Genomic DNA, 17,089 nt, shown 5'->3' with positions numbered 1-17,089 from the left:
ATCCACGTGACCTTGAGAGGCTCACAGCCCCTGGATTTTGGTTCAAGACTTAAGTATTGTCACTCTGGGCAAGCTGTGGGGCCACAGCCTGGTGGGCTACACTCTCCTGGCTGAGCGGTGGGTGTGTGGCCAAAACCTGGCCCATTGGACTGCCTGTCCGGACTCCGTCTCTAGCAGACTGATGGAAAAACAGATAGAGGTTAACTTGTTCTGGGAATTAGCCCAGCGGTCAGCTGAATAAGCTCCACCCCTTCCTAACAAAGATGTCCGTATTCCTAATCCTGGAAACCATGACTATGTCGTTTTACGTGGCAGGAGGGACTTGGTGGAGGTGATGAAGCTCAGGATTTTGAAATGGACCCATGCAGCCACAAGGGTCCAGAAGAGAAGGGGGCGGGGAGGGTCTGAGTCAGGAACAGAAGGCGGTGATAAGACCATGGAGGAAGAGGGCGAAAAGGAGCTGATATGATGGGGTGGGGGCCATGAGCCGAGGCATGTGGGTGGCCCCTCGACACTGGGAAAGGCACAATCAGATTCTCCCCTGAGATCTCCGGAAGCACAGCCCGGCCGCCACCTCGACCTCAGACTTCCGACCTGCAGACCCTGAGACAGGGTGCCTCTGTGGCCTTACGGCTCCGAGCGGTGGCCAGTGGTTACAGCAGTTGTAGGAGAGAAATACAGCTGGAGTGAAACACCCATGTGGACGCCCCAGAGCTCCCGGTCTCTGCCCGGCCCCGATGCTCCCGGTCTCTGTCCGGCCCGATGCTCCCGGTCTCTGCCCGGCCCCGATGCTCCCGGTCTCTGCCCGGTCCCGATGCTCCCCCTCCAGCACCTCCGGTCTGTCGGGCTCCTGATGGCCTCCCTGCCCACCTTGCCAGAACGAGCCTGGCTCCCCCTGCTCCCAGCGGCACGTGTCCATGGCGTGTGTCCTCTGCACGTGTCCTCTGCACGTGTCCTCTGCATGTGTCCATGGCATGTGTCCTCTGCACGTGTCCGCTGCACGTGTCCTCCGCACGTGTCCATGGCACGTGTCCTCTGCACGTGTCCTCTGCACGTGTTCATGGCACATGTCCTCTGCACGTGTCCTCTGCCTGTGTCCTCTGCACGTGTCCTCTGCCTGTGTCCTCTGCACGTGTCCTCTGCACGTGTCCTCTGCCCGTGTCCTCCGCACGTGTCCTCCGCACGTGTCTGCTGCACGTGTCCTCTGCACGTGTCCTCTGCCCGTGTCCTCTGCACGTGTCCTCCGCATGTGTCTCTGCACGTGTCCTCTGCACGTGTCCTCTGCCTGTGTCCTCTGCACGTGTCCTCTGCACGTGTCCTCTGCCCGTGTCCATGGCACGTGTCCTCCGCACGTGTCTGCTGCACGTGTCCTCTGCACGTGTCCTCTGCCCGTGTCCTCTGCACGTGTCCTCCGCACGTGTCTCTGCACGTGTCCTCTGCACGTGTCCTCTGCCCGTGTCCTCTGCACGTGTCCTCCGCACGTGTCCTCTGCCTGTGTCCTCTGCACGTGTCCTCTGCACGTGTCCTCTGCCTGTGTCCTCTGCACGTGTCCTCTGCCCGTGTCCTCTGCACGTGTCCTCTGCACGTGTCCTCTGCACCTGCAGACCGTGACCCCCGTCGGGATGCTCCTTTGGCAGCCTATTTCCCACTTGGACCAGCCGTTCTGACTCCAAATAGCTGATAAAATGTGAGGACAATGGTGTGTTTGGACTTGTCGCCCATCCTTGGAGGAAGGCTATTATGCTGGATGTGACAAAAGCAAGTTCTCAGGGTCCTCAAGCTACCTTTCAGAACACGGGAGAGAAGAGCACAGGAGAAAGCTGATCATGCCCGACCAGGTGGTGGCGCCGTGGATAGAGCACCGACACGGGGCACTAAGGAACCAGGTTCAAAACCTCGAGATCGCCGGCTTGAGCGCGGGATCGTAGACATGACCCCATGGTCGCTGGATGGATTGAGCCCTCAGGTCAAGGCACATATGAGAAAGCAATCAATGAGCAACTCAAGTGCTGCAACTACAAGTTGATGCTTCTCATCTCTCTCCCTTCCTGTCTGTCTCTGTCTCTCTCCCACTTAATTAATTTTTTTTTTTTTTTTTTTTTTTTTTTTTTTTTTACAGGGGCAGAGATAGACAGGGACAGACAGACAGGAACAGAGAGAGATGAGAAGCATCAATCATCAGTTTCTCGTTGCGCATTGCGACTTCTTAGTTGTTCATTGATTGCTTTCTCACATGTGCCTTGACCGTGGGCCTTCAGCAGACCGAGTAACCCCTTGCTGGAGCCAGCGACCTTGGGTCCAAGCTGGCGAGCTCTTTGCTCAAGCCAGATGAGCCCGCGCGCGACCTCGGAGTCTCGAACCTGGGTACTTCCGCATCCCAGTCCGACGCTCTATCCACTGCGCCACCGCCTGGTCAGGCATCTCTCTCCCACTTAAAAAAAAAAAAATGGTGAGCAGATAATTCAGGTCCGGACTCTCCCTGCAGCCTGATCAGGCTGACTCCAATCAGATGACTTCTGGGAGCTGGTAGGTCACAGGGGCCACCTTGGTGAGGATGTGGGGAGGGGGGATTGAAGAGAGCAAAGCAGACCACTCCCCATAACGCTAACCTCACTCCTGCTCCTAGTTCCATGTCGGTATTTCTGGTGCTCAGGGCTGAGCCTCTGAAAGAGTCTCTCGGTACCTGCTGAGCTCTGTATCCCTCTCATTAGACGTGGAGCTGCTGGAGGTCAGGGCAGACTGACCTTCGTCTCCGGTCCCGGCACCTGGCACCTGCCGTAGACCAGGTGCATGGTGGGAACCCAGGGCGCATGTGCAGAATGAAGCTCTTACTTCCCCGCCTCCTCTCCTGAGCTAGACCACGGCCATCCTGTACATCCACGACCCCGTACAGGTGCCAGAAGCTAGTGGGAAGGTCCAGAGGAAAGAACATGGTGTCTGAATTCAGGTTCCTGCGCCACCCACGGTCTGACCTTTGGGAAGCCACTCCCACGCTGCACTTCATGGTGGAGTGGGGGTGGTAACACCTGCTCATCCGTCTCCCCCAGGAAGGACCTCTCAGTGCGGACTTGACCTCAGCACCCAGCACAGGACCTGCCACAGAGGAGTGCTGAGTGGCTGTTGCTTGAACTTGGGCGGCCAGCTCTAGAGGTCGCGTTCCCCCTCTTCTCCCAGCACCGTCTTCCGGTCTGACCTGCACCCCGCCCCCCTGGCCTCCAGCTCTCCTTCCTGCAGATGCAGGAGTGATCTGTCCGAAAGGCGACCCCGAGCACGGACACCCCCCTCACCCCGCGTTACACGCTTGGGGTCTCCCCATTGACCTCAACGTAAAAGCCCCGCTCTCCGGCTCGGCTGACCCGGCCTCCCTGCTCTGGGCCGGCCGCTCCTTCTTTGGGCCCCCACTGCATGCCTGTTCCTGTCAGCTGGAGCACCCTTAGCTCCCCACCCACCCACCTGGGGACACGGAGGCCTCTGTCCTCTCCTCCCGCCCTCCCTCCCTCTGACAGCATGCCAGGCCCACAGGCGGTAGACAGCAGTGGGCGACCGACCGCCAGCGGCTATCGGTCATCGGTCCAGTTCTCCCACCTCCTAGCAGGTGGCCTGTGCACGTGATGGAATGTCCCTGGGCCTCTGTGCCCCTGCCGGTCTGATGGGTATATAGTGAGCCCCGTGGAACAAGGTAGGAACATTTTGCAGGTCGAGCTGTGAGTCAGTGACCCAGTCGCTGACTATTTTAGTGTCAACTCTGAGGGAGGAGCTAGAATGATCTCAGCCCCTTCCAAGCCTCGACCCCAGAGGCAGGAGCCTCCCTTCCCTCCCTTCCCTCCCTTCCCAGCTTGCATGTGAGGTTCTTTTGCCCACCCTGCCCAGGACGAGGATGGAGCCGCAGCCTGACCTCGCTGGAGCCCCGTGAGCTGAGAGGCAGGTCCAGGAGCCAGGCTGCACCCCGCCTCTGGCCCAGTCCCCCAGGCCTGCCTCCCACTGAGAAGGGGATGCAGCAGGGTGCCAAGTTGGCCTCGGGCACAGGCCAGGTGGTCTGTGGCTTTTCCCAGAAATGTTCAGGCTGTGCCAACCCTCCTAGAATCCGCACTGCCCGCGTGCCAGGGAATGGTCTGGTCCCGCTGTGGTGCCAGCCTCCTCAGCAGCGGGCAGCCCCGGGGCAGAGAGCGGGCCTGAGCACACGGCCCTGGGGACTGGAGAGCCCCTCTAAGGGCAGTGCCAGCACCCTTGGCTCCTGCAGGAGCCGAGAGGAGGAAATGGGACCTGGTCACAAATAAGCAGAAATTCAGCCCCACCCCCTCAGGCTATCAAAGAAACACAGATGGGTTACCGTATTTCCCCATGTATAAGACACACATTTTTTCACAAAAATGTGGGGTCTAGAAACTGGGTGTCTTATACATTGGTTGTCGCATTTCAAATGCCATATGGAACTGAGGACGAGGTAATATATGAAGACAGTGATTCGTCATCAGACACAGCTGAGGACAAGCTCATCAATGGGAGTTTTGACACTGAGGAGGAGTTGTATGAATTTTATGATGAACAAAACTTGAGTTCAATAACTTTATGTAATACATCTTTTTTTTTTTCAAATTTCGGGCCCCCAAATTAAGGTGCGTCTTATACAGGGAGGTGTCTTATACATGGAGAAATACTGTATATACCATGTTTGTGAAGTTGAATGTGCTAATTAATGCCCATTGCCCGTGAAGGTCCTAGGACACATTTTCTAGAAACCGAGTTAGCCTTCAGGTGTTTGTTACCTTGGAAACCTCTTACCTTCTGACCTGCTCATTCCACTTCCAGGGACTCATAATCAGAAGGGGAAACAAAAACACAAAACAGACACCTGGACAATGATTTATGTAGAGAAAGCACCACCCCAGTATTATTTGTAAGAATTAAACAAATAAATTAATATAAAAAACCAGGGGATCGGTTGAATAAAATAAACGCTGGCAATTCCAGGTGATCATATATGCTCCGTAGGCTATGAGGTGAAGACCTTCACAGGGACTCCACCAGCGTGAGAAGTTGTTCTGATGAAGGGGCACGTTGACAGAGCAAAACAGCAGACTGTGAACAGATAACCGCTGCGTGATTGAATAAGGGTGCCGGACACGCAGCACCTGTTTCTAAAAAAGAAAACAGCAGTATGGTAGGCATGGTTCTCTCTGAGGCTGGGCTCTAGTTTTCATTTTCTTTCTTACTGTTACCTGTGTCTTCCAACATAACATTCTACTAACGTGACGTCACTTAAAAAAGAATAAACAGTGGCCACCTGCTGAACCCACATCAGAGACACGTGCGGGCCGTCTCATCACGTACAACGTCCGCAGGTGCCGATTCCTGCTCGCGCCCCATGGCATGGGCGCCCCCCCCCCCCTGACCAAGGCCTGGTGGGGGCGGGTGGCTTCCCCTCCCGGGAGTGTTCAGCTGCATGGGGAGCTGGAGGCTGCTGCTGGCCCTCCGCCAGCCACCTCTTCTTAGAAGAGGAAGCAGGTCTATGGGCCAGGTCTGCCAATAGCTGCACACATTTAAACCATCAGCCCCCCTCCCCCCGCATGTCAGCTGACCTCACCTCAAATCTGCTTTTAGCGTGCCTTGCGGGGAAGGACTCTAGGTCTCTCAGGCAGGTGAACGCTTATATATTTGCAAACAAAACTGGTCCACACCAGGCCAGAGCCTTTCTTGCCCCGCTTTCCAGGGGCTGGGTCCTGACTTTCGGAACCCAGGATGTGATCTCACAAACCCTCCCTCACCTCACCAGGCCCCTTCCCTCCTCTTTCTTGCAGGGGACCATGGGGGGGGGGCGGTTCTCTTTTGCCTGAAGGCCTGGCTGTGTAGACAGAAGGTTGAGAGCAGAGAGTATAGACCCCGGAGACCAGAGTCTGAACTCTAGCTTCACCACCTACAAGCGGTAGGACCCCCCCCCCCCAGTGAATCACGAAAGTGCTAATAGCTCAGTTTCCTCATCTGAAAAATGGGTGGAATGCATGTCTCTTTCACAAAAATCGATTTGGGAATGTTTATCAATCTGAGTTAGTACTTGTTGGGCAGATAAAATATATTATGCTCACTTTGTTAAAGATGGCACTGCCCACGTGGAGGCCGTCGCCCCGGTGATATTAATGTGTGTTGGGGCGGGCTGTGGGCAGGCAGGATCCTTGTAGCCTGGGGCTTGGTTTTAGAACTAAGCCTTTCCCACCCTTTTTGATGTGGGGTGGTACAATCCCATCATGCCTCAGAGAAGTGACTTTGTATTAGACTTCCCTATTTTGTATATTGGATTAAAGGTTTTGATTTCTGCACTATAAAGTGGGGCAGACCAGGACCTTGCTCTCTCTTAGTTCCTGAGATTAGTAGTAGAGAGGAGAGCAGAGAAAGGCCACGTGGAGGAGGCCAGGAGAAGCAGCCAAGATGTTGGAGTGCTAAGTGAGAAGCCAGTTTGTGCAGAGTTTGTGCAGGGAGAAGGAAGGAGATGGGGAACAGAGGTGAATAAAGTCTGGTGAGCTAGAAACCTTTGATTCTAGGAAACTCGGATAAGTCAGTAGCTTTGTGAGCACTGAATGTGAGTGGGTTTTAGAGCCCAGTGTGTGTTTTTACTTGCCCGCCGGGTGCAAGCTAGGATTAAAGTTGATGGCTCACCAGTTTTTGGCTCCGTTGTTTCTTTACCGAGTGTCTGAATCCAATGAGAACCTGCATGGGCCAGGCGGCTGTGATGGTGGCTGTGGATACTGGCTTTATAGTACTTACTGCGTTCTCGTGGTGTGTGGGCCCCTCATACAGTGGGGAAGAGGCTGAGCTGGTGCTCACACTCTGCGTATTCATGTTTTTTATTATACAAAGAGAGAGAGAGAGAGAGAGAGAAAGAGAGAGAGAGAGAGAGAGAGAGAGAGAGAGAAGGGGGAGAGGAGCAGGAAGCATCAACTCCCATGTGCCTTGACCAGGCAAGTCCACGGTTTTGAACCAGTGACCTCAGCGTTCCAAGTCGACGCTTTATCCCACTGTGCCACCACAGGTCAGGTCTCACTCTGCTAAAGAAGATAAAAGCTCCAATTTGTGGCCTCTGCTGATTTCTGTGGTGTAACTGCTCCCACCATCATCCATTTCAAGCTACCAACAGTTTACCTGGATGGCAAGATTCCTGCATATTTAACACATGGCTTTAGGACCAAGAGGCCCGACTCCGTCCTGGTCTTCACGGGCTCACAATGTACTGGGAGGAAATTCAGAGCTATCTGTATAAAGAGTAGGGGCTTTGTGACTGCACAGACAATTCTTTCTTTTCTAAAAAAAAAAAATTCACTTTGTCGTGGTATCCTCAGCCTTGGCAGAGAGGAGGGTCTAATGATATGTGTCAAATGAATAAATAAAAAAAAACAAGGTAATGGAAAGTGGAGTCCAATACCAAGATGGAGAGTCTGAGGACTGTGCCCGTCTGATAGGTGACTTCTCTGAGCAAGACACATTCAAGGCCCTGGTCGGTTGGCTCAGCGGTAGAGCATCGGCCTAGCGTGCGGAGGACCCGGGTTCGATTCCCGGCCAGGGCACACAGGAGAAGCGCCCATTTGCTTCTCCACCCCTCCGCCGCGCTTTCCTCTCTGTCACTCTCTTCCCCTCCCGCAGCCAAGGCTCCATTGGAGCAAAGATGGCCCGGGCGCTGGGGATGGCTCTGTGGCCTCTGCCTCAGGCGCTAGAGTGGCTCTGGTCGCAGCATGGCGACGCCCAGGATGGGCAGAGCATCGCCCCCTGGTGGGCAGAGCGTGGCCCCATGGTGGGCGTGCCGGGTGGATCCCGGTCGGGCGCATGCGGGAGTCTGTCTGACTGTCTCTCCCTGTTTCCAGCTTCAGAAAAATGCAAAAAAAAAAAAAAAAAAGACATATTCAAGAATTAAATAAAACAATATCTGCAAAGAATGTATCACGATGTGCACATATAGAAATTCTTTCCTTTGTTCTTTGAGGACAAATCTCAAGAACGCCCCACCGCTCCAAAGGTATGTCACTTCCTGTCGCAGTACCCTTTGACTTCCTGCCCTCACCATTGCCCTCTGTGGAGAACCACCTGGGCCCTCTGCCCTCACTGTTGCCCTCTGTGGAGAACCACCTGGGCCCCCGGCCACAGTTTACTTCCGGGGAGGGGGTTTGGGTCTTCCTCTCGCCCACAGTCCTGAGGGCTGAGCTCAGGCGTCTGCCCTTCCCCATCTGTGCTCAGGAATCACCCGGCTGTCGGCTGTCGGGGCCCAGCATGGAGCCTTGGGTGCTCTCTCCATCGGGCCCTAGGGCCCGAGGACACTGGGAGGGAGGCCGAAAGGTTGAAACTGGCTCCTGTGAGGTGTGAGGGCACAGACACAGTTATGAGATCTGTTTGGATTCCTGGCGGTCACCTCGGACAGGTCCCTCTCTTGGGGTCTCAGTTTCCTAAGCAAAGGCAGACACGGAGGTTCTGAGGGGCTGGGTGACCCTCAGCAGGGTAAGAACTGGGTCCTGGACCCGAGACTAGCCAGCTCAGGGTTCAGCACCCCCACCCACCCTCATAGGAAGCCGCATGTTCTCAACCGTAGGGATTTGCCCCCAGCCCAAAGTCCCCGGGGACATCAGCTGTTTATAAAAGGCAGGTGTGGAGGCCTCAGGTCCCCGGTTACTCATTACATTTTATTAAATGCTGATATCGCAAACCCGCACAAATGGGCCCAGGGGGTGCTAAGTCACCCAAGGGCTGTGCCGAACAAACAAGAGACTTACTGATTAACCGGCCCAGCTCTGCGCAGGCCAGCTGCCGCCAGCTTCGGGAGGCCAAGACCGCCACCGCTGCCCAGGTGGCCGAGGATCAAGTGCTGGCCTTGTTTCCTGGCCCAGCCGTCGGGAATCTTGAACACTGGCCTTGGAAAGGGCCCCTGGGCTTTGGCGCCCACTCCTGGAGCCTCCGGAAAGCTCCCCCACGGGCGTCTTTCAGGGAAGGCGACCCGTCGAGTCCTGCCGAGGCCCGCTGGGGGGACATGGCGCTCCTCCTGCCTGCCCCCACCCCGGGCACTTTGGGGGCTTGGCGGTCTCTCCTCCCCCAGGACCCAGGGCCTCAGCGGCCACCTCTGCCCACCCCCTGGCTGACTCGGAGTCAGCGACACTGGCAAACCTCCCCTGAGATCTCCGAGACAATCCCACAGGCCTTCCTGACTCCCAAGTTCTCATGAATAATATTTGTGGAGAAACAGAAAAAGGGGAGGAAAACCACTGTCAAGAGACACCGCGAGCAGCTAAAAGCAAGCTCTGGAATCTTGAATGCCCCAGGGCACTGTCTCTGTGGCCCATGGGTAGCCTAGTGCCCTGTGGTGCTGTCACTAATTGTCACAAATTTCAGAGCTTAAAACAGCACGTGTTTGATAGCTCTGGGGGTCAGAAGTCTGAAGTGGATCTCCTCGGCTGGACTTCTCTCCTTCCCAAGGCTCCCCGGGGTGGGGGTGGGGTGGGGGTGGAGTCCTCTCCTAGCTCCCTCCGGGTTCCTGCGGAGGCCGCCACTCCCTGGCTCAAGGCACCGCCTCCTTCTGTTCTCACAGCCCCACCCCAACTCAGGCACCTGCCTTCTGTTCTGAGGGTCCTGTGAACACATCCGGCCCAGCCAGGCCATACAGGACGATCTGCCCATCACGTGATAAGCTTCACTTCATCACATCTGCAAACTCCCCCGTGCCAAGTGAGGTGACATATTCGTGGGGTTCTTGGGTCAGGATGGGGATGTCTTTGGAGAGAGGGCCATGATTCAGGTGAGCGCATGGATTTAAATTCCCTCTGCAATGATCGCCAAATGGTCTGTGGTCCCAAGGTAACCAGACTTCCCTGTGGCCCCACACCACGGGAATTTGGACTTCCCTTTCTGTGAACACGTATACCAGTGGTCCCCAACCCCCAGGCCGCAGACCAGTACTGGTCCGTGGGCCATTTGGTACCGGTCCGCAGAGAAAGAATAAATAACTTACATTATTTCCATTTTATTTATATTTAAGTCTGAATGATGTTTTATTTTTAAAAAATGACCAGATTCCCTCTGTTACATTCATCTAAGACTCACTCTTGACGCTTGTCTCGGTCACGTGATACATTTATCCATCCCACCCTAAAGGCCGGTCCGTGAAAATATTTTCTGACATTAAACCGGTCCGTGGCCCAAAAAAGGTTGGGGACCACTGACGTACACACATCCAAGCCCCAGGGGCCTCCGTGTGTACAGGACACTTGACTAAAGTCTGTGGAAGGCAGAGGAGGTTGTTGACCCCACAGCAATGTGTGCAACTTCCAACTGAAGTGAACAACCCGTTTCTAGATCCACAGGGCCAGCCCTCTGCCTGGGCGTTCTTCACTGTCCATTCCCTCCACATAGTACCCTAATTGCATGGTAGCTTTCTGGTTTTCTTTGTCCCCTCCCCTCTCTCCTCTCCCCCTTCTCTCCTCTCTCCTTTCTTCTCTCCCTCCTTTCTTGAGGTAGGTTGTGCCTTTTGCCCCTCCCCCTCCCCTTGAAGGTGGCTGTAACAATATCTCCCACCTGTCCCGCTCCTTACCTGTGTGAGCTCACCATCCTCCGGCCAGGAGGGGGCACTGCTCTCCTCTCCTCTTGACTCCGGAAGACCCATGACTCCTCCCAAAAAGCCCACAGAGGAAGCAACAGTTACTGGATTTCCGGAGCCGAGTCATAAAAGGCAATGTGGCTTCAGCCTCAGGCACTGGGATGCTTGCATTTGCTCACTCTGAGCTGATATGTAAGGAATCCAACTCCCCTCAGACCACCATACTGTGAGGAAGCCCAGACCACACGCAGAGGCCATGAGGGACTCTCTGGTCACCAGCACCTCCTGACCACCATTGCCACGCTGGCAGATGCAGTTGCCTTTGTGGTCCCAGCCACCTGCTGTTGAGACAAATCATTGTATGGAGGCTGAGGCCATATCTCCTGGAGGGGGACACAGACACTCCTGCTGTGTTCTGTCCCAATTCCCCACCTACACAATTCTGAGCATAATAAAACAGTGGGTTTACAGGAGTGCGCTGGGGGGGAGGTGCTTTGCTATACAGGAACGGTGCCACTGGGAACATCCCTCCCCTGTTCTCTCTCAGGCAAAAATAAAGATTTCCCTCATGTTCTGAAGCCTACCAGGCTAGCCAGCTCTTCTCTGGTCCTCATCTCCGCCCTCGTGGTCTCCAGATCCCACCCCTCGTGGCTGGGGAAAGTCTTTGCCCGAGCTAGACTTCTCTCTGAGGGGTGTTTCAATGCCCACGATGAAGACGGCACAGTGTTTGATCTCTGCCAAAACTTCTGAGTACTTAACACATAATAGATACTCCGTTAATGTGAGTTCTGAAGTCTGTATTATTTTTTCTCTCTGAGCTCCTGAGGAGCTGGAAGGTGAACAGAAGGCAGGGGCACAAGAGTAACTTCAGGATTCCAGAAATATATGCCAGGGGCCCACGTTGGACCCATCACCTGTATCAGGCAGGATCCAGCAATAAAAGATTCCCAACCAGCGAGTTTAATAGAGGACATTTAATACAGAGTCAGGGGCACCTGACCTGTGGTGGCACAGTGGATAAAGCATAGACCTGGAACGCTGAGGTCGCAGGTTCAAACCCCAGGTCTTGCCTGGTCAAGGCACATAGCGGAGTAAGCATAGACCTGGAACGCTGAGGTCGCAGGTTCAAAACCCAGGTCTGCCTGGTCAAGGCACATAGCAGAGTTGATACTTCCTGCTTCTCCCCTTCCTCCTTTCTCTTTCTCTCTCTTCTCTCTAAAATAAATAAATTTAAATTTTTTTTTTATTTAAATACAGAGAATGAGGTCCAGGGATGTCAGAAGGGTCAAGAAGCCTTACAGGTAGGGTTGCCAGAGAAAATACAGGACAGCCCATTACATTTGTGTTTCAGATACACAATTAGCTGAACTGCAAATTTAACAGGACTTTCTTTTATTCACTAACTGTGGTACACTCCACTCACATGGGACTTGGGGCAGCCTAGCGGTTAGCAAGAGCAGGAAGGACTCTCCCTGGGGTTGGAAAACAGAGGAGAAGGGCTGTTACCAGGGCCCAGGGGCTGCGACGGCCCCACAGAGCTGGCACCCCGGCAGGGACTGCCTGTCTGGGGCTGACGCCAGGGAGAGGGTGTCTGAAGAAAGGGGAGGCATGCCGTAGCCTCTTCCTCCCTCCCGCCCTCTTTCCTCCACCGGTGTCTCCCGTTGGCTGAACCCAGGTGGCGAGGCCAGCTGGGGGGGTCCGGGAAATGCGTTTAGCAGGAGTCGGCCCTCCGGAACTCGCTCAGAGCAGGGAGAGAGCTACAGTGTCCACCCTGTACCTATCGCCGTGTTTATCAAAAATATGTTCGGCTCCTCCAACCATTTCTTACGCCCTCACAACGTCTGTGGCACTGGATTAAGCAATTCATTTGCCTGGTGTCCTTGAACCCTTAACGGAACTACGAGGAAGGCGCCATTCTTGTCCATGTTTTACAGATCAGGACACTGAGGCTCAGACGGATTAAGAGATTTGCCCAAATCCCACACAAGATGTATGTGGCAGGGTCAGGCCTTGCTACATCAGTTGAAGGCCCGTGGGCAGGCGGAGGACAGGGCAGAAGTCAGAGAAGCACAGGTAACATCAGGTTCGTCACACCGCTGGGTCTGGAAGGGCACCGTCTGATCCAGGTCCACGCGTTTTGACTCACACTGCGCCTGACACGCCTCGTCACGCTCTCTCCTCCCAAAGGCATTCGATCCACTCGTCCTTTGCTTCTAACACTCGGAGCGCACGCGTTGGCAGGCAGGCCCGGTGGACCACCGCACAGCACTGAGCCGGAACCGTGGGGTCAGAGGGCCCGCTGAACCCGGCTCTGGCATTTCCTGGCTGTGTGACTTTGGGCAAGTCATGGAAGCTCTGTGTCTCTCTCACTCTTCATGGGGCTGATGATGATGACGATGATGACATCCAGGTCACAGGCCAGTTCACCATGTGTGGCCACGCCTGCGGCTCGTTGCTCACGGCGGCTGCTCTGTGTCCGGGGCCGGTGGCATCCCGGCCCTTTGACGTGACCGGTCAATGGACTCATCGGTACAGGGCCTGGCCCATCGTCTGCACCCGGCGAATGTTGGCTGTTATCATGTTTTACAGAATCAATCCACTGCAGGGCAGTGTGCCAAGTTAGCCCTGAGGGTTCAAGGCTAAACATCTGGCGACCGGGTAGCTGAGAGGGGTGGGGCGCCACCTGTCTTAGCATTGTTGTCAGGCGTGCTGATCTGACGCACTGCCATTAACCCAGAGGGACAGAGGGCAGGCCCGACCGGCTCTGGCTGGGAAGTGACACCAGGACTAAAAGGGAAACATCATGGAGAACACAGGAAGGGCGTCAGAGGAGAGGGCAGCCGGGGCCCAGAGGAGAGGGCAGCTGGGGCCCAGAGGAGGGGGCAGCCGGGGCCCAGAGGAGGGGGCAGCCGGGGCCCAGAGGAGGGGGCAGCCGGGGCCCAGAGGAGGGGGCAGCCGGGGCCCAGGCACTGAGGGGCGCGGCCCCGGGGGCGGGGGGAGGGCAGCGGAGAGACCCGGAGGGAGGGAGGGGGCCGTGCGGGGACCACGCGGGGAGATGGGTGACGGGTGGGGGGGCAGCGGAGAGACCAGGAGGGAGGGAGGGGGCCGTGCGGGGACCCCGCGGGGAGATGGGTGACGGGGGGGGGGCAGCGGAGAGACCAGGAGGGAGGGAGGGGGCCGTGGCAGGGACCACGCGGGGAGATGGGTGATGGGGGGGGCAGCGGAGAGACCAGGAGGGAGGAAGGGGGCCGTGCGGGGACCACGCGGGGAGATAGGTGACAGGCGACGCCGAAGGCAGCAGAGGTCGGCATGGCACCAGCACCGCTGTGGGGTCTCACCGGGAGCTCCGGCTGCCTCCGAGTCCAGTGGCAGGGAAGATGGGAGAGCCCGGGGCTTGCTTGTGCAGAGCTGAGAGCAGAGAGCTCGCAGTGGCGGGAGGGAGCACGTGGGGGGAATTGCCCTCCTCAGTGAGAAGCCCGTCTTTGCCCCACTGATGCTGTTGGTACCGACCTTGTCCCCCCCTCTGTCCCTGCTCTGCTCCCGCCATTTTCTCAGCGGTCACCTTATTGCTCCCCATCCTCAGATAGCTCCCAAACTTGCAGAACGCAGGGGGGCTGAGGCTGGCATGCCAGGTAGCTTACATAAAGGCTCCTGGGCTTAATGAGCACCTTCTCTATGGTTGGTTCTGCATGGGGACAGAGACCTTCAGAGCCTGAGGGAGGACAGTGATGCTCTCTGCTGCGGGGCCCTGGGTATGACTCCCACGCCCCCGAATGTGGAGCTGGTGGCCTCTGCAAGGACTGTAAGCAGAGTGGGAAGGTGACCACGGACGGATCAGGGGGACGTTGGAATTAGGAACATGTCACATTACTCCTGGGAGACCTCTGACTCCTAGCCCAAAGCACCCACTTATTCTAGGCGGACCCCCGGAAGCGAGGCCTTTGTCCCCGACTCCTCTGCCCTGAGGCTTCGGCCGGGGGAAGGCCCCTCGTTCCCACCTAAAGCCGCAGGCTCTGAGTGTCCCTCGGGGTCGGGCCACCCAAGCCCCTGCCTTTGGAGCCGAGAGGACTGGAGTCCGAGCAGGGCGGCCCTCCGGCTGTCCAGTGAGTCGGGAATGATGTGGGGACGCCTCCCTAATCTCACTTGTCATCCAGTCTGTCACGCTCGACACTCGCCATCACGGAGAAGGGGGGAGAAGGACAGATCATCCATCTACCTCCGCATCCTGCACTTTCAGATGTGACGCCCTCTTCTGGTCAGCCCGCACAGGTGGCGGTCCTGCAGCCGTCGGGCACCGTGCTGGGCACAGGGAGCACAGGGGGCCCTCACGCGGCTCTGAGTGAGAGCTCTGCAGGGAACGAGGCGGACAGGGAGGCAGAGGCGGGCAGGTGGCTGTCCCGGGGGCTCCGGGAGGCTGGTGAGACAGAGGATGGGGGTGCAAGCAGGGAAGGGGTGATGGGCCCACCAGCCGAGGCTGAGAGGGCAGCCACGGCTTCCAGGGTCCGGCAGACTGCTCCTGTCCCAGTCCAGACAGCTCGTGCCTAAGCAGGAAAGCTGGACCCGCCCCGGCCAGGAGCTCGGCTGAGCTGAGCTGAGCCGGAGGTCGGGTGGGGGTGGGGGTGGGGGTGAGGGGCTGGGCCTTGCTCTCCCAGGGGCAGGGGTCCTGGGGAGGATCTGACCACGGGCACCACCCAAGGAGCTCTGCTCTTCTGACCCTGTGGCTCTCAGCCCTAGGGGCGGCCGGACGCTGAGCCCCTGCCGTCCACCCAGCACTGGCCCGGAGGGGCTGCGCTCTGCCTTTCCCACCTCTGTTCGGAAAGCTCGGCTGCTAAAGGGAAGCTCGTTTATGGAGCAGGAAGTCCGGTTTCCAGGACGGGCGACGCAATTGCAGCTCTATTTCTGGAACGGTTGGTTCTGCGGCTCCGATTTCTTTAGAAAACCCATGAAAGCCCGGCAGGCCAGCAGACAAAGGCAGGGCTCAGCGCTTCCCCCTCGTTGTTCCCGGTCTGACCCTCTCTGTCCCCCCTCTCTCGCCTTCCCTCCCTTTCTGCCCCTGAGGCCTGGCAGCTGGGGATGTGTCACTGTACCCTGTACCCTTTGCCCAGGCTTCAGAATCTCAGCCCAGAGGGGGCACGTGTCACCTTCCCTCCGGCCGGGGGCCCAGCGAGGGACGGAAGCTGGGCCTGATCTTCCTCCTGCAACAAAGACCCTGTGAGGCTCTGACCAAGTCTCTTCAGTACCCTGAGCCCTGATGTCCCCACCCGTCACGCACAGCCAGCCCACCTCACAAGGCTCATTTGATCAGATAAGAACCCATCGGAAACGTTTTCTATGTACTACTATTTTAGACTTATTTGTTTTAAAACTTGTTTAAACAGAGGTACACTCCACGCAGTATGTCATGAACTCTTTCAAGTGTAGGACTGCGTAGTGTAATGTAGCACATTCACAATGCTGTGCACCCACCACCCCCACCCAGTCCCCGAACATTAGCATCATCGCCCAGAAGAGAGCCCTGGGCCCATTACTCCCCACGCCCCGCCCCGCCCCACCCCCAGGCTGGCAACCCCCAGCCTGCTCTCTGTGTCTCTGGATTTGCCGGTTACGGAGGGTTGGCGTGAATGGAATCCCACGGTGTGGATCCCTTGGTCTGGCTTCATTCGCTTAGCAGGAAGTTTCTGGGGTTCATCTTCCCACCTGGCCGCACGTTCCTTTTCACGGCAGAGTAATATTCCATTACGTGGACATGTCACCATCTGTCCATTCTCCTGTTGACAGACACTTGGGTTGTTTCCACCGTCGGCTGATGTGAATAGTGCTGTGAGGAACATTCACGGACCTGAATGCCTGTTTTCAATGATTTAGGCCTGAGCCCAGGTGCTGTCGGACTGACAGGGTAGAGAGAGACATAGGTAGTTAGTGCACCCTGACTATCCCAGGGGCTCTGACCAGCCCCCCCCCCATAGTTTGGTGTGGACCATGGGGGTAGTTCTGCCCACTTGAGCGGAAATGACAGGTGTTGACTCCAAGTGGAGACAGTTAAAAGCTAGTGAGCCATCTCTGTCCCCACTCCCCCTTGCATAGTGACCTGGAAGGCCACATGTTGGAGTTGAAGTTGAACTTCTTTCAAGATGAAAAGTCTGGGTCACCCAGTGGAGGGACCACATAGGAGAACCCGTGAGACCCCACCCAGCAGGAAATATACCTTTGTCTTCTGTTCTAAGTCACTGGGATGTGAGGCTTATTTGTTATGGCGGCATTAGCCTGTCCCTTCCTGACTGATGGAGTCAGAGCTGGCCTTCAGTCCTCCTGATCTCTGTGGGGTGTGTAGCCACGGGCAAATCGTGCACAACCTCTGAGTCATGGGTCTTGCATGACGGTGGGACAACCACCTCTTCCACGGGGCTGTTGCGAGAGTTCAGTGAGAACATGCATGATAAATGCCTGGCACAGAAAGGAATCAGAAAACGGTTCCTGTCCTCTTTGATTCAAATATACTCATTCCCCATTTTACAGATTAAGAAA

Source organism: Saccopteryx bilineata, chromosome 3, assembly GCF_036850765.1.
Source record: "Saccopteryx bilineata isolate mSacBil1 chromosome 3, mSacBil1_pri_phased_curated, whole genome shotgun sequence".
Classification (NCBI taxonomy): domain Eukaryota; kingdom Metazoa; phylum Chordata; class Mammalia; order Chiroptera; family Emballonuridae; genus Saccopteryx; species Saccopteryx bilineata.
This window is presented reverse-complemented; position numbering follows the sequence as displayed.